Genomic DNA, 17,127 nt, shown 5'->3' with positions numbered 1-17,127 from the left:
TTTTGATAAAGTAATTGATTCTTGGTTGGCTTTGATCACTGAAAACATTAAGAGAAGAAACAAAATGAAAATAACAACTGTATGAAAAAAAAACCAGACAACACACAGTATTTCTAAATAGAGAAGTTGATGAATGTTGGGGTGGATTCGGAATCTTTCTCAAGCAGAAAGCTTGGATCATTTATTCACTTCTTTCTTCCTTATGCGAACAAAAAGCAGGTTGCTGCACAATAAATCTGGCTGTGTTAGAGGCTGGCTCATCAAAAGATGTCGCCCATGGATGACAAGCACTGATATGGTAGCAGCAAATGGGAAGACAGCACACGGCACTGAATGTGTTCTAGAAACAATTGTTCCTTTAAATCAAAGTCAGTCAAAATATTGGATGGACCCTTCTTCCCCAGGGCCTGAAATTCAGTGTTTTCTGTGAACCAGCACCTGCTGCCAACTACCCACACCTTCCAGAAATAAGTGCACGTATCACTCCCACAACTCTTTGTTGCACTAGGAGTATCATTTCACTCACTCTCATGCCTTCTTACAATGAGCCAAGATTCTTTCATCTTCGTTATCTACTAGCTCATTGAATGCAAGATTTATGCTGTGTTCACACTCACGATGAGTATCAAAAACTAGAAACGACCAACTCATCCTTAGACTTGCAGGGCTCATAAAAACCACAATGGTACGTTTCTTGCGATCAGTCGTATAGACGACGGAGAGCAAATCTGGGATTAGGAAAGAGGGTCACAGGGAAGGTGAGTTGCATGGGTGCTGCTGCATCTCCAGCTATAACTGTGGACCGGGAGAAGAGGAACCTGCGAATCACTTCCTGTCCTTTTCCCCAAGAGCAAACTGAGAAGTGAAATCTCTGTCCGGGATGGGTAGTGTTGAAAGTCAGCGTGGACAGAGGCAGACATTTGGAAACCTTGCACGAGGTTTGAGTTAACGCAAACGAGGAAATGAAGTCTCGCTGGTTCAAAGCGAAGGAACGACAATGGATTCCAGTTTTTAGCGTGTAATGGATGCTGAAAAATGTCATGTCACTCTACAGGCATGAATGTATTGGAGCATATGTCTCTGCAGGAAAGGACCCACCCAGCCTGAGGGAAGGAGCCCAGACAGGAGTCAGAAACAGCAGTTGCTTGATCAAGGCTCGCCTCTGAGACTAATTGGTCATGGAGGTTCAAACAAGGACATAAATTCAGAGGCTCTCAACTCCCCCTTACGAGGACGCCGGTTCTCAGGGAGTACTGCAGTGTAAATCACAGAGGAAAAAACCGAGTGCCATGACGTTACTCGTCCATATTAGTTGCAACCTAAAAACCTTCCAATTGGAAACTTCCTTCCCAAGGCAACACGAGAGGTGTGCCTGGGGTCACCAGAGCTATCCCGTAACAACGAAGTCCCGTATTCACAAGTGTCCTGAGCACTCTCTGAACCTCGGTGGGAAATAAGAACCTACCTGCAGCTCTCTTAAATGATCTACTTGACTCTATGCCTAATATTCACTTTCTAGGTAACCAGTTCAATCAAACCAGAGCCAGCAGGGAAGTCGTCACATATAATCGAGTATCCAGTGTCCACCTCGGTCAACCAAATTTGCCTTGTCCTTATATGAGAGGCAGAATCACAAAAGAAAAGCTTTTGGGAGGAAAAAGATTCCTTCAAGGGAAAATAATTTTTTTTTCTTACTCTGGCACGCATGAGTTAGGCAGTGGGTGAAATGTGAAAATACCTCTATTCGCATTAACGACTATTAATAGAAACCTTCCCTATCATGTTCATCCTCTCGCAGACCTTTGAAAAGTAAATCTCAGCGTGTTTTATGTTCTCTTTGTTTTTTTGTTTTTTGGGGTTTTTTTTTGTTGTTACATCCTCTCGCAGACCTTTGAAAAGTAAATCTCAGCATGTTTTATGTTCTCTTTGTTTTTTTTTTGTTTGTTTGTTTGTTTGTTTGTTTTTTTGTTTTTTTCATATCCTGGATATAAGATTCAGCCACACTCTCGTATTTGGGTACAGAGCTGTGCTCCGTGAGTGTTTTCATGTCGCCCTGTACTGTACAGGACATCCTTGTATTTGGTAATGTAGTTCACACCCCTTCTATTGTAAATCCCTGCTCTGACCTCTGCTTTTTGGAGCAATCGTTTTGGGAGCAAAATGTAACCGTGATGAGTTTCTTATCATGAGAGGCTGAATTTTATAAGATGGAAAATAAAGGATCGTCTATTTTAAAAAGTGAAGAGAAAGAATTCTCACAGAGAACCCTCAGCTTTACAAATAATATCTCGTTTAATTCTCACCTCTATGAAAGAAGTGTTATTTTACTGGCTCATTTTACAGATGAGGAAACTGAGGCACAGAGAGGGTAAATAGATTGGCCAAAGTCACACAGCCAGCAAGGGACAGAGAAGGGATGCTAACCGAGGCGGGTTGGAAATGACACGCTCTTCACCGGTACAGTTTGTTCCTTTCCAGGGTAATCTATGTGTGTGTGTCGAGGGAGCGGCGGGTAGTAAGGTGGCTAGAGGGAAAAGAGAGAGACCCTACTGTGTGCCTCATGGAGAGTTTTCACATGTTCCCTCTCTAGCCTTTTAGGGGTCATTGCCCCTGCCTCATTATCCTTGCCCTTGCCTCCCCTAAATGAGTCCCCTGATGACGCCCACATTTTGCGTGGCCCTGACCTCAAGTTCTCCTCCTTCCTTCTGGTTTGGTGGATCTCGGTGGGAAACGCCTCCAGACCCAGCCTTGGATCACACCCCAGTGTTGGGGGTGGGCTCCTTCGTGAGAACGAGACCAAGCCTACAGCCCTCGGTGGTGGCTCCCAGGCTGCTCTGCCCACCCCCACCCCCAAGTCCCGGCTCTCCTCCTCCCTCTAAGCTTTCCTCTCCCAGTCTTTGCAGTTCCAGTCTACAAGGGCACACGCACCTCATTTGTGTGTGTGCACCTGTGAGTGTGTGTACACATACACACATATACACTGCTGACGCTAGGGCTCAGATAATTCCGTCTTGTGCACGTAGGATGCTGTCGGCACCCCTGGTCTCTACTCACTAGATGCCAATAGTGTTCACCCTCCACTGTGACCCTTCAAAATGTATCTGGACATTGCAAAGTAGTCGTCCACTTCTGTAAGTAGTTGAGACCCCCCTGGGCTGGATTTAGACCTTAATCCCTGCCATACTGCAGCTTCCTTTTCTCTGTCCCACCCTCCACCTTGTACCCCACTATCCTTGAATACGTGTCCCTGGTGATCACAGCCTCACACTCCAGTCCTGAGCCTCACGTGATCCCCCACATCTGTGATCTACCCCCAGATTGGCAAACCAGGGCTGCCCAGTTCCAGAGCTGACGAGGCAGTTGGACCCCTTGGACACTGGGTCCATCCGGTGTCCTGGAGTCTCTAGAGTCTTGTTCCAGCACCAATTCACTTCTCTCAGCCCTTGTGTGCAGATGTCATCCGTGGTCCCCATGACATGCTGAGAGATCCACCATCCTTCAAATCCAAGTCTTGAACTAGGGTACAATTTTGAGTTCAGGAACAAACAAACAAACAACTCTGGTCCTTGGCATTTAGTTCTTGGTGCCAAAAATTGCCAAGGTGGAGTGCCCAGGGCAGATCAGGCGAATGTGTAGTCTGAGAACACGAATCTGAACCAAAACTTCTATATGGGGCGGCTGGTCTGATGGTGCAACCCCCAGATTGGCTTGCTTTTGTGCGCCCACAACATGAAACCAGCTGGCGGCACAAGATTGTGAAAGCACTTCATAAGGGAGAAATTTAAACCATAGATTTTCTAATTTGAATAATTTTGCTCTGATATAGTTCATCTGCTCTACACAGCTTGATTCGAAGCAAGTAGAAGCAAGTGTGTTCTCATAGCTAACATGATACTCCATGCTATCAAGGTCTCTCATAGCCACACACCGTGGGGTCACCCCAGGAGAATAAGTCAGCCGTGGGGTCTGTCGGACTCGACAGGGTGTAGCGCCTTAGAAGATTCGGGCTCAGCAATTAATGCTCACTGAGACACATTTGTATGTTGGGCAACATGATGGCTAATTTTATATGTAAACTTGGCCGGGGTGCCCAGACATTTAGCCAAACATTGTTCTGGGTGTGTCTGTGAGAATGTTTCTGGATGAGATGAGCATTTGCATTGGAGACTGAGTAAAACAGATGGCCCTCCTAATATGAGTGGCCAGCATCCGAGATGCCACGGACTGAATTTGTCCCCACAGAATCTGTATGTTGAAATCTTATCCCCAATGTGATGATGTTAGAAGAAGGGTGTGTGTGTGGCGGGGGTGTGGGGGGAGGTGTTGGTCTTTGGGAGGGATTAGGTCATGAGAGTAAAGCCCTGATGGATGGGATTAGTGTCTTTCTCAAAGAGTCCCTAGAGAGCTCCTTTGTCCCTTGCATAATGTGAAGCCACAGTGAGAAGGTGACACTTTATGAACCAGGAAGTGAATTTTCACCATATCTTCTGGTACCTCATTCTTGGACTTCCCATCCTCCAGAACTATGAGAAATAAATGTTAGTTGTTCATGTCACTCAATGCATGGTATCCTGTTACAGTAGCTTGAACGGATTAAGACACAACCAACTGAAGACCTGAACAGAAAAAAAGGCTAAATAAGAGAGAACTTCTCCTGCCTGCTGCTGAGCTAGGTCACTGGTCGTATCCTGCCTTCGGACTCCAACTGAAGAATTGGCTCTCCTGAGTCTCCAGCCTGCCGACTACAGATCCAGGGACTTCTCGGCCTTCTTAATGACATGAGTCATAAAGTTTCTGTTTCTCTGAAAAACGCTGACTAATCCAGACAAGATGCATAGTACCAATACTCTCAATAAACAATGCATCAGAGTTCAAACTACAGTTCGGTCAAGCTACTCACCATTAACTCTCTCTCAAGCTGGTAGAATGTGAGTGATACTATTGTCCAACTACTAACAAATTCATTTTATCTGAACTTGGGTTAAGGCAAACTGCATCAAAGAAAGAAAGAACAAAGATCTCAGATTAAATAAGAGAGTTCTTGGTGTTCTTAGCAAATATTTGGTGCTAGATTTAATAAACAACTCAGGAGAAACAGATGACAAATTTAAATAAAAATAATAACCCCGATAATAATATAGACCTTAATCTATTAAATCTTTATTAAAATGTCTTTTATTCTTAAATTAATAAATGTATGTTATAAAAATTTTAGAAATTACCTGTAAGCAAAGCAAAAGGGAAAAGATCATATCTTCCATAATTTTGAAAGGCAACCATTGTTAGATTTGGTGTACGTCATTCAAGTGCCGCCGCCCCTCACCGGTGTGCGTGCACGCTTACATATGTACGTGCACGCTTACATATGTACGTGCACGCGTGTGTATATACAGGTATACATACACATGTATGCATATGGGTCGCATTATACACGCTATTCATAATATTTTCTGTTTTTAGTTAATACATGTCATGGACATCTTTGCATGCTGTTAGATGTAGATGCAACACTCCAGCTTGCGCCATGATTGGACGATAATCAGTCCCAGGTCTGGGGTCCTCAGCGATGGCTTCCAGCGACCACGTTGTCCCTAAGATTCACTTTTCCTCTCCTCTCTCCTGAGGCAGATACCTGAGCTGCTGGGAACATCCTCATACACACACGTTCCTGCCTTTGACTAGACCGCTTTTTTTTTTAACTCCTACAAGCAGAATTACAAGGTCAAAGACTGTGGAAGCTTTTGAGACAGACTGCCAAATTGCCCTCCAGAAGGTTCTACCAACCAGCAGCATGAGCGGCCCTCTCTCCCCGTTGTGAGGGCAGTAAACGCTTGTCTTCTTGCATTAAAGGAGTTCCCTAGAGCTGTGCATTTAACGGTTTGGAACCAACTAGGGGCATTTTACTTAGATTTTTTTTTTTTTCTCTGAGAGATCTGTGCCTTCCTTCATCTTGTGGTTTTTGGCAGCAAAGAGCATCTTTTCAGCCAAATTGCACTAAAAAGGCAAGCAAATGAGATATACTGATAAAGTATTCCTATCAGATTTTCTCCATTGATGTACGGTGCCTGTATAGTCAGCTCTAACTTTGTTTGTGGACTATTTATGTAAGTTCCCAGGACAGCTACCTTAATTTTTGTTATCTCTATTTTTAAGCATATATTTGATTATTACAATTATAACATAAACACTTATGATCCATTAACAAGGCAACAGGAAGAACATAGAACATGAATCACGTTTTCATGACCAAAATCTGCCCCATGACATGGGGTGATTGTTCAGGTCACAGGTGACCTTGTCTGTTCTCACCTTTAAATTGGAATGGACTGTCTAACCTCTGCGAAATGAGGAAAATGATTCCACCTTGCACTGTTAATGTTAGGATTCAATCAGACCCTGTATGTGTAAACTTTATAAAAAGGTTATTACTTAGTATTAAATTTGTAGCAACGTATTTAAACAGAGTTACATCATAGAACTCTGTATTTCCTTCCTAGGACTGTTGTAACAAAGTACCATAGACTCGGTGGCTGAAACAACAGAAATTTATTCTCTCACAGTTCTGGGGGCCAGGAGTCTGAGATCAAGGTGTCAGCAGACTTGGTTCCTTTCAAGGCCCTCTCTCCTTGACTTGTAGATGGCCATTTCTCCCCATGTCTTCACACCATCTTTCCTCTATTTATATCTCTGCATCTAAATTTCTCCTTTCTGCAAAGACAACAGTCATATAGATTTAGGACTCACCCTAATGAACTCACTCTAACTTTATTACTTCTGTAAAATTCTAACTCCAAATAAGATCACATTCTGAGGAACTGGGGGTTAGAACTTTAGCGTATAGATTTTGAGGGGACACGATTCAGCCCAATACAATCTCTATAGCTGAAAGGTAACCACGTCCATAGGAACCTCCAATCGTTGGGGAGACAGGTTCGGTGGGCGTTCCGCCAGGGGCCCCCAGGAAAGCAGGAGCAAACCCAGGAATTGATCCTTCCCAGATGAGAAAACGAATTGTTCGCTCAGTTCCTCGCCTTCCTGTTCAGTTTTATTCCCTTGTGCACTTGGGCACACACTGATGATGTTTAAACACAGACTCTAAATTTTCTCAACAAATAAAGATAAGAAGGCCGAGCTCACACCCTTTTCCTTGCCCAGATGGCCAGTCCTCTGAGAAAGTGAAAGAAAGTTTTATAGCAGTTCAGCTGGAAGGAGAAAATCATTTCTGGCTCATGTCAGAAAACCATAGTGTCCTATTTTATTGTGTTTGACTCGAGGGTATTAAATTACCACATCTGAATATTAATACAAAACTCCACACTTAAGTCAAGATTGCAAAGGAAGGAAGTTAAATTTTACAGATCAGGTTGTGCATGGCAGATATGGTTCTCAGTGACGTCACACAACTTATTTCAATTCAATGTATATGGATTTTAGATCATTTAACATTTTGAATTATCTTTCTTAACGCTTGTGCCCAATCACAGGAAAACTGAAGGCTGCCTCTTCAGATAGGGGGTAGAAGGATCAGTAATTTTCCCCCAGAATGGGCACCAGTTATTGGGCAACCCAGTTAAGTCAAGTCTTCAGACTTCTAGTTCCTCAGTCTTTTTATCTGAAAAAGGGGAGTAATGGGCTCTGTGGGTTTTTTTTTTATCTCCTGCTAATTAAAGAGCTAGACTACTAATAATTCAGTCTTAACTAGATAATTTCTGACATAAACATGGCCAGTGAAATGATTAAGATGACTATGTATTGTTTCCTATAGGCTCAGTCCCAAGGAAAACTGTTGAAAGTTTAGCATGGGTAAAAAAATGAGGAGTGAAAATCAGAGGTCAAAAATATAAAGAACATGGAGATAAACCATTCCTCATGCTACCATGCATAGAAGCTACAGGGCATTTTAAATGAGGAGACTTGAGAAGTTTGTCCTTAAACTTCACGTAAACTATCGTGATGGAGATTTGTGAATGAAATAAATTAGGTACTAATTTACCGACCTTGACCGAAGGTCTGAAAATAGATGTGATGGATTCTAAGGCTGCAGAATCTCTGACCAAGTTACCAGAATCGAAGGGATGGCCTCGGCTTCTGGTGCTGTCCTTTACTTCTTCCAGCCAAAGTCCTGCCAACTCAGTAACTGACAGAAAAATCCAGTGTGTGAGTCTCCACCCAGGAGCTCAGGTAGATGGAAATGCGAACTGGGGAATGGTTAAAACACTGTATTCAAATCCAGGAAAGACGAGAATGGAGCAGATCCCATCATCATTTCTCAGGCACTTTGATGGCCATCCTCCAGAGAAAAGCAACTATGTATGTCATCCAGAAGCCTTCTGGTCCCCATGGCATGTGCTGGGTATTTGCGCAGAGAGCTGCTCTTACCAGGGACTTGGCGAGGCTGGAAGCATGCTTTCCACTTTGGATCTGATGAGTGGATGAGTGAGCATGGGGAACCAGTGGCTAGACATGGGGATGACAATGTAAAAGAAATAAAACTAAACCTTCGTTGGTGCCTATGTCTCTCTATAGCTTGGTTATTGTTCACCTTTTTCAAATCACCCTCTACTTACTCATTCAACGTCAAGTTCACAGAGTCTCCTGTTTCCCAGATGATAGCTTAGATTATTCTTATCCCTTTACATATAGATTCTCTTTCCAAGATATATTGTGTCCATCTCTGCAAATATTGCTCATATATTATGCTTTCTTTTTTAGTTCATTCCCTTATGTCTCATCAAAATATATATAAAATAGATTTATATTTACTTACTCATTCAACGTCAAGTTCACAGAGTCTCCTGTTTCCCAGATGATAGCTTAGATTATTCTTATCCCTTTACATATAGATTCTCTTTCCAAGATATATTGTGTCCATCTCTGCAAATATTGCTCATATATTATGCTTTCTTTTTTAGTTCATTCCCTTATGTCTCATCAAAATATATATAAAATAGATTTATATTTATATATATATAAATATATATATAATAGATTCTCAATGTTGCTCCCTATGTGGCAGATCCTGGGCCCCATTTAGCACGATTTCCCCGTTCCTCTTTGCCCTTGCTATTTTAATTCTGATTTTCATTAGGTATCAACCGGAGCACTCTGGAGTTCCATTGAAAGCAGGTACATCGAAGGCTGAGGGATGAGTCTGTGACTTAGAACTGATTGTGAGATAAACAGAGATTCATGTTACTGCTTCATCTGTCCCACTGTCCCAGCTGTCACCTGAACTATTACGATCACCACGTAAACAATCTTCCCGCCTCCGGTTTTCTGGCCAATCCAATACTCATCTCATCATTAATTGTCTTTCCAAGGAACTCTTCATATTATAACACTATATGGAGCTCAGTCCTTCTCCCCCGCCCCCCGCCCTTGTTTTACTTGTTTGGAAGATTTATATTCAATTTAGATACTTTTATTTTCAAATTCCAAATGAATTAGAATTTTAAATTAAACTATTTTAATTTTTCAGATATATATTTAAATGTAATATTAATTACTATGACCCTTCTCCTTCTGGATAGTAGAGGGAAAAAAAATCAAGGATGCTCCCATTCCCATCACCCTACTTCCTGTTTTATACATTACAGGTTTCTATTACTGGGTTGTAGTTCCACAATGTCCTCTACCCTATAATTCATCATTCTTATCACTGTTGGTTTATACGGTCAAAGTATGTTTGGTTTTATCCACATGGTACATAATTTCTTGAGATGAATACCTGAGATCTGACGTATTTCTTCTCTGTTTTTTTTTCTAAAGTTCTGTTAGACTTTCCTTTTGTGAGGATTTCTTACAGGTAAGATTCTTACACCTTGTTGCATGAACCCGTGTTCACTGTCATTCCTGAAAGATAGTTTACTAAAGTATCTTCTCTTGGCTCTTTTGTTCACTGTCTTTGTATCTCGATGATTGTGGAGAGTTTTGCCGTTGACCTGATCATTGTTCCTTCATATATCTACCTTTTCTCTACGGCAGTTTTTAAGTTGTTTTCACCAAAATATTAGCTCCGAAATCCTACAATGTCACTATCATATGCCAGGGTACAAATTTCCTTTTTAAAACAATTCCACCTGAGATGTATTGCGCTCTCTGAATCTGAGGCGTCTGTCTTTCATAATGTCTTACGTGTCATCAGCCTTCACATCTTCAAACACTTCTTCTCTCTCCAGTCTCTCTTTCTGAAATTTCAAAAAATCTTTCTCATTCATGATTGCCCGTTCACATTGCCCATCCTGTCTCTGTGTGCGGCATCCCACATTCCTCAAATCTGTGCTCTTTCGTGCAATCTCTACGCTCAGCTGCTCCACAAGAGTGGGATCGATGTCCCTTTTCTTTACACTCTGCTACGTTTGGACCTTAAGATGGCCCAACTGACATCTCTTGCCCGAACGAGTTAGTTTCACATTTGATAAGAGAGGGCAGTGTAGCAATCCCAGAGCCTTGCCAAACGGCACACATCGAGTGCCTAATAGGATGGCGTGCCTGTCTCTGAAAGCTGCGACTGAAAGAATAAATGAATAGAAGTAAGAAAACTTGGTCCAGAGACTGAAAACGGAAGTGATGACACGTCTCCATACCTTCTCCTGATTATCGAAATGAAAGATTTCTGTCAGGGCTTTTATCTGTCTCCATTCTCAATAACTATATTTAGTCCCTCAAAAGAATTCGAAAGATGTCTCCAGAACATCTATGGTAATCACAGTAAGATTACTCTCAAATATACATCAATGGACAACAGGAATTGGCGGTGTTTATCATCTCTTATTCATTTAAACACTTTTATTTTTTTTTAAATACTGACTATACAGGGCGTGTTGGTAACAGAGACAATAACGGAATCTGCCTTCGCAGAACTTAAACTACATGGTAGTATTTTCCAGATGGTTCAAATTAAGAGCCCAATAGACTAGAATTAGAATATCCCATAGAACTTTTAGGCTCATTTTGGCTAATGGATGGACCATTTGTATATTGACTCTTTAAAGGGAATAAGCAGAAAATGAAGAAGTAGCAAACCACATGTCCTCTATCTTCTTAATTTCTCCCTAGTAGCACCCTTACTAGATCTAACACATCTCTGAAAGGCTCGCCATAGGTTTTTCCAAGAGCCTCGATTGATGGAGCTTGCCCAGGGATGGGCTGGGTTGGCTCCAGGCAGTGGCTGTCTAGGCACAGCCTCCTTCCTGCTGTGCTGGCAACAGCTGGAAACTGCTTTGAGAGCCACAACCCACACTAACAACTGCTGGTCAGTCTTGGAAGGACTTCTTCTCTGGCAGATAATTCAGGGTTAAAAGAACAAGCATGTTGAAAACCCATCTAAGGAAAGTTGTTAATAAGCATGGACAATACTGATGATAACAGTGCTTTTCTCAGAAGACCACTTAGAAGAGCACCGCTGCTCACATTTGTTTAAGGCCGCTGGGGTCTTATCTTGCACGTGCCATGTGCTCCCACTTATCTCCCAACAGTTAGCCCCACTGCAGTCTACAGTGAAGTCCAGTTCAGCACAGCTGACCAGCAGAGGAAGATTGGGTAGTAGGAAAGAATTTTCATGTCTATTCTCAGCAGAATTGTGTCAATGACTGAATAGAACCCTTCTCACACGGTCACAGTCCTATTTGTACTTGGAATTTTAGTCTCCTCGGATATCTAAAATAGCATTAGGCCTCCGTTTGCAGAAGCTTTTGAAGATATGAAGCGAGTTGTTTAATAGCCTTTGATTATTGGGATTGTGTACAATCTGAATAGTCCCTCCTTCCCATGGCTGACATTAGTTTCCCAGAATCATCTATACTTTTGATTGAATGGTGTCTATAGTCAATAAATGTTGATGTCCATTAAGCTGACCCCAGAGGTTAAGGCAGGATTGGATTTGCAGTATTAAATAAAAAGACTGGTGTTGGACTAAGTGAAATAACAGAACTTCACACACACACACACACACACACACACACACACACACACTTTCACATTTGTGTTTACACACATGTACATGCACATACACGTGTATACAACACAGGAAGGTATATATGCAAGCAACCTAGTACCATGGCTAAGAGCACTGACTCTGAAGAGGTGTGTGACCTTAAACTAAATATTCACCCCTCTGCTCCTTGGTTTCCTCGTCTGTTAAAGAAATATAACAATAGTATGTACCTAGAAGAGTTCTTGAGAGGATAAAATGAGCTAGTATGTGTAAAGAATTCAGAACAGTAACTAGCACTCGGGGAGTATTATATGAGTGCTTATTAGATACAAGGCTCCTTCTCTACTAGGAGCAGAATATGGTCTCTACATGTCCGGCTGGGCAACCATGAGTCCAGGTAGAGCAACCAGGAGCTCTACCACTGAAGGCCAAGAAGGAGGGTGGATGGAGGTGAGTGGCCCATACTCTCTGCCATGCCTGTATCGCGGGGCTCATTTTTATTTTTGTTGGTGTGAATATTTGATTAATACTTGTATCTCTCATGTGACAATAGGCTCCCTGGGCCCAGGGATAGTTGGAGAATGTCTCAAAATTTTCTCCCCAGCACAGAGTACGCTGCTTGGCACATCACAGGTGTTTGATAAATATGTGTTGAACGAATGGTAACTTCTTCTATGACTGATGTTGTCAGAACAGAATTTGTTTTTTTCTATATCATAGATTATTATACTGAAATATGGATCTTTGGCTAGAAATTGTATCTCATGAAGATAAGCCAAAAAGAAGTCCAACTAAAATAATAATAATAATAAACAACCTTGTTCTGCAAAAAAAGGAGTAAAAATAATTTTTTAAGTTAAAATTTTAAAAGAATAAAGAAGAAAACTAATCAAAGCTTTGTTCTACAAAAAACATAAAGTCAGCTAAATGCTGGGAAATTTTGTGTGGAAAACAAGAAGGTACTATTACCAGGTGGTGCCAAGTAATTCACAGTCAGGAATAACTTTCAAGAAGCCTAGAATTTGTGCTATGTTCACATACTAGCAGGCATGAACTATAGTTATCAAATAAAACAGTAATTGTTGGATTTTAACATGGGAAGGTAAGTACTATTACTTGTCATCATCAGGATTTATAGAAGCAGGTTCTTGACTGGCTTGGGACACGAAGGTCTAGGAAATGTCTTGTTCAAGAGAATCAGGTTTAATAGCTGAGCCAGTCAAAGCCATCTACACCTGAAGTAAAATACGTGACTGTGATGGTGGAAATGTTCAGGAGACAGTTTGGTTGAAGATTAAAGGAAAGGGGCAGAGCGGGACTATGCCGGAGACCACCCGTCCAGATGGAGGAGGCGATGATGTTTTCCAGGCGTGGATCAAACAGCAGGCACAGATGCAGCGAGGGGAGCTGGGTGATGGCAGAGGGAAGGGGCTGAGTGGGGAGAGGCCAGCGGGACAACTGCTAGAAATTGACTTCAGCCAAAAGAGGAACTGCTTCTCCGGATCTATTCTAATCAACAGGGAAGTCGCAGGGGTCCTGGGGGGTGGGGTGGAGAAGAGCAGGTTACTCCAGAGTCTGTAACAGCCAACGATGGGTGAGCACGCTGGGGATTTATTGTCAGATGGATGGCTTGGTTTTGAGAAGGCAGAATTCTACAAGTCGAGCACAAAGACCAGTGTAATTCTAAGACCTGAGAATAAAGTAGCAGGTTGTCTCAAGAGGAATAGAGAGTCCTTGGTCATAGCATAATCCCAACTGGGAAGAAAATGAGGAAGTATCTAAAGAGGTGGCCAAACAGGAAATTCTCTGTGAAGTCAGATGCGAAAACACGTGTACGCACACGCACGCACACACACACACACACGCACACACACACACACGCAGAGTAAAGGAAGATGAATATAAAGGAAAGTAAGAAATAATATCAGGAAACCTTGTGCTTTGAAGAGGTTTGGAAAATATGTTCCGTCAGAAAAAAAGAATAAGGACAGGCTAGATCGTCTGTAAAGGCGGCTGCTGTATAACATAAGCAGGTGACAGAGAGAGGAGATGTCAACTGAACTCAGTTCAATTAAACCACTATTTACTCACTGTCTTCTCTGTACAGCACGACCAAGTGCGGGGCCATGACCCTGCTCACCAGGAACTCACAGGCCAGATAAAGAAAGTGCACAAATAACTAAATTATGCATCGGGATGGTAAGTTTCCATAGTGTTATGTATCTTTACTTGACAGGGGCTTCAGTTAGGAAGCGCTTCACCAAGGAGAGAATGTGGAGGTAGGCGTTGAAGGACGCTGATAGGGGCCATGGATCGGGAGAGGGACAGGAAGAGGAACCTGCAGAGGGGAGTGAAAGGAAATGGTCAGAGAAGGAGGGAGAACCTGGAGTCGACTATCACAGCCATCTGGGAAGAGAGAGTTTCTAACGGCAAAGTCCTACAGAGGTGGAATGATATGAACCAGATGTGCCTGCTGATAGGAAGGTCCTGGTGATTTAAGGATGGTTTAGGTGCAGTGGTGAGACAGAAACAAGGTCCCTAGGAGACCTACAAGATAATGGAGAGGAGAATATTATTTCCCAAAGTTTGCCTATGATGGGAGCACAAAACAAGGTGGACACCGTAGGAGGATATAAAGTGAAGGATGAGTTTTGCGTTTTGTTCTTCTTTCTAATTTTTGTTCGTGCGTGCATAGAGGAAAGTTGAAGCATAGCTCTATGCTTAAAGGAAAGAGAGAATAGAAGAAAAGTTGCCGGAAATTCAAGATACTGAGGAGGTAATTGATAAGGAAAGACCCTGGAGGAAGCAGATAGGGGACAGGAGTTGAAGGCCATGTGAGGACATTAACTGTGAGGAGTGGATGCCAGGACTTCCGTGGACGCTTCAGGGCTCTGAAGACAGATCGGCCTGCAATTAGTGCTGGGGCAGAACATAAAGTGTCACTTCATGTGGCCTCCGTTTCTTGGAGAATTAAACGGAGATGTCATCTCCTCAGAGTGAGAAGAGAGATAGTCCCAAGGGGGGGATTTGAAAACTGTAGAGAAATAACTCTTCAGAGGAATGGAAGAGAGAGCTATCATGGCATTTGTAAAGGAGAACTGGGTACAGTCGAGTTCCCACCTCAAGCTGGAGGCTCTCGCTGTGTAGGATCCCAATCTACATGGTATCTGAGCTTCACCAATGGTCCAGGTGCAAAAAAGATGGATGGGCGCATTGATCCTAGGCTGGGGTTTGTTAGGCAGGTGTAGTGGAAGGATAAGGAGGCCTGGGAATGGAAGATGCAGCCCCCCCAAAAAAAAGGATTTAAGTGATGGGTCACGAGGTCTAGGCTAGTTAGTGCTAGAATCAAAAATTGCAAGGGATTAAGAACAAACAGATTCTCTAAGAGGTAAAAGAACTAGCGTAGCAAACATACAGAAGCACGAGAAATCAAATAATGCAGCATGGCAGGCGGAGAGAAGGATGCCTGGGTGTAAGTTTTCAAAGAAAGAAGAATTCCAGATTCTATCAAGGCCCAAGGTGTGGCCCTGGGCGTGTGTGTCTGGAGTGGGTGAAGGTGAAAATCATTGGAGTTGAGGATGTCCAGAAAAGAGGGTTGAATGGCAATATGTTTTTTTAAAGTATTGCTACGTTTGTTTGTCCTTATGCAGGGAACAAAGTAAGCACGCTTCTCTGCTGAGGAAAAAGACCTAGAAAAAAGGGAGAGGAGGGGACACAGCAGGGAGGGGAGGTGGTTGAGGGAGCAGGTTCTTGAGGAAGGATGAGAAAGTGCAATCCAGAGCACAGCTGGCGGGATCGGCTGCAGAGCAAGGATTAAAGATGGGTCTGGGCATGATGCCTTTATCTGGGAGTTTGAAGCAGGGAGCTGAAGGGCTGGTGGTCTTCAGAGGCAAGGCCCTCTGCTGTGAGACAGAAAGGTAGCAAGGCAGAGGCGTGGAGAAAGGAGGTGGAGGTCTGGGACAGCCACACGCGTTTCCTGGCGTGACCAGTTGAAGGATCTTAGTGGTTTTCTCCAGCTGCACTTAGCCTCTTTGTGCTTGAGGGTAGCAAAGGCCATTGATGAATGGATTCATAGTTGCCGTTTTGCTAGTTCCGGACGACAAGAAGACAATGGGGGACAGGGGATCACCAGTGAAAACCAGCACGTCCTGCAAACCAGAGATCCTGGTCTGGAGAAGAAAAGCAAAGCCAAGGTGGATCCTGACGGGTTGAAGGAAATTGATGACTCAGAGGTCTGGAGGGACTTCAGGAAACCGAGAGTGGGAGTAGCAAGGCGAACGCTCTGAGGGAGTGTGAAGCAGAATGGGGAGCCGTGGCTTAACAGAATCTGTGAGGACAATTTGGGCGTTGGACTTAACTGGAAGCGTCTGTGAGTCAACACTGAGATGAAATGGCTGTGATAGGAGGTGACCTCATTACACCTGAACTGAGACAGCACAAGCATCTTTCTCCTCTTCAGCAAAGCCACAGGGCCGGGCAACCACTGAGTTCCACTTCTGAGAGTCTACGTACAACGCTAGCTGACACACGATGACGTACCACAGACGTACTTTCCGCAAACTCCTACATGAAGCGCCCACCACTCGGGGACCTGCATTGTGATTCTTCGTTATACTTTGCATATTCGCGTGTATAGGATGCTCTTTTAGAACATGCTGCGTTTGGGGGAAAAGAGAGATCAATCTACGTCATCGCTGGTCTTATGCTTTGAGACCTCGGGGGATTAAAGGGCCTAAATAAATGTATTCCTCAAGTGAGTCCTACAGGGATGAATGATTTAACCCTTGAAATTAAGCTGTTTGACAGACTTGGAAAAGGAGGCTATACAAATAAGGCATTATTTGTGACACTGGACTATTTACTTTAAAATAATACCATAAGAAAAATAGAGAAAGTGTAATGAGTACATCTTTTTCTTTAATTTAACTCATACATACTGGCTATTTCTTTTCCTTTCTATCAGTTTATTGAGTCCAATTTTTACATTTTTTTTAGGAGAGGTTTATTTGCCACCGAAACAATATGTCTAATGGAAAAATATTCCAATGGCAATCTTATTTCTTTTTAAACCTTCTTAGGTTATAGTTTAACCTGCAACTGAGCCAAAAGTGCACATTATCTATAAAAGACCAATTTGAGGGCCACAGTGGGTGCTGTGACTAGCTCTGCGTAACGAGAGAGACCGTCACAGA

Source organism: Pteropus alecto, unplaced genomic scaffold, assembly GCF_000325575.1.
Source record: "Pteropus alecto unplaced genomic scaffold, ASM32557v1 scaffold3, whole genome shotgun sequence".
NCBI lineage: Eukaryota > Metazoa > Chordata > Mammalia > Chiroptera > Pteropodidae > Pteropus > Pteropus alecto.
This window is presented reverse-complemented; position numbering follows the sequence as displayed.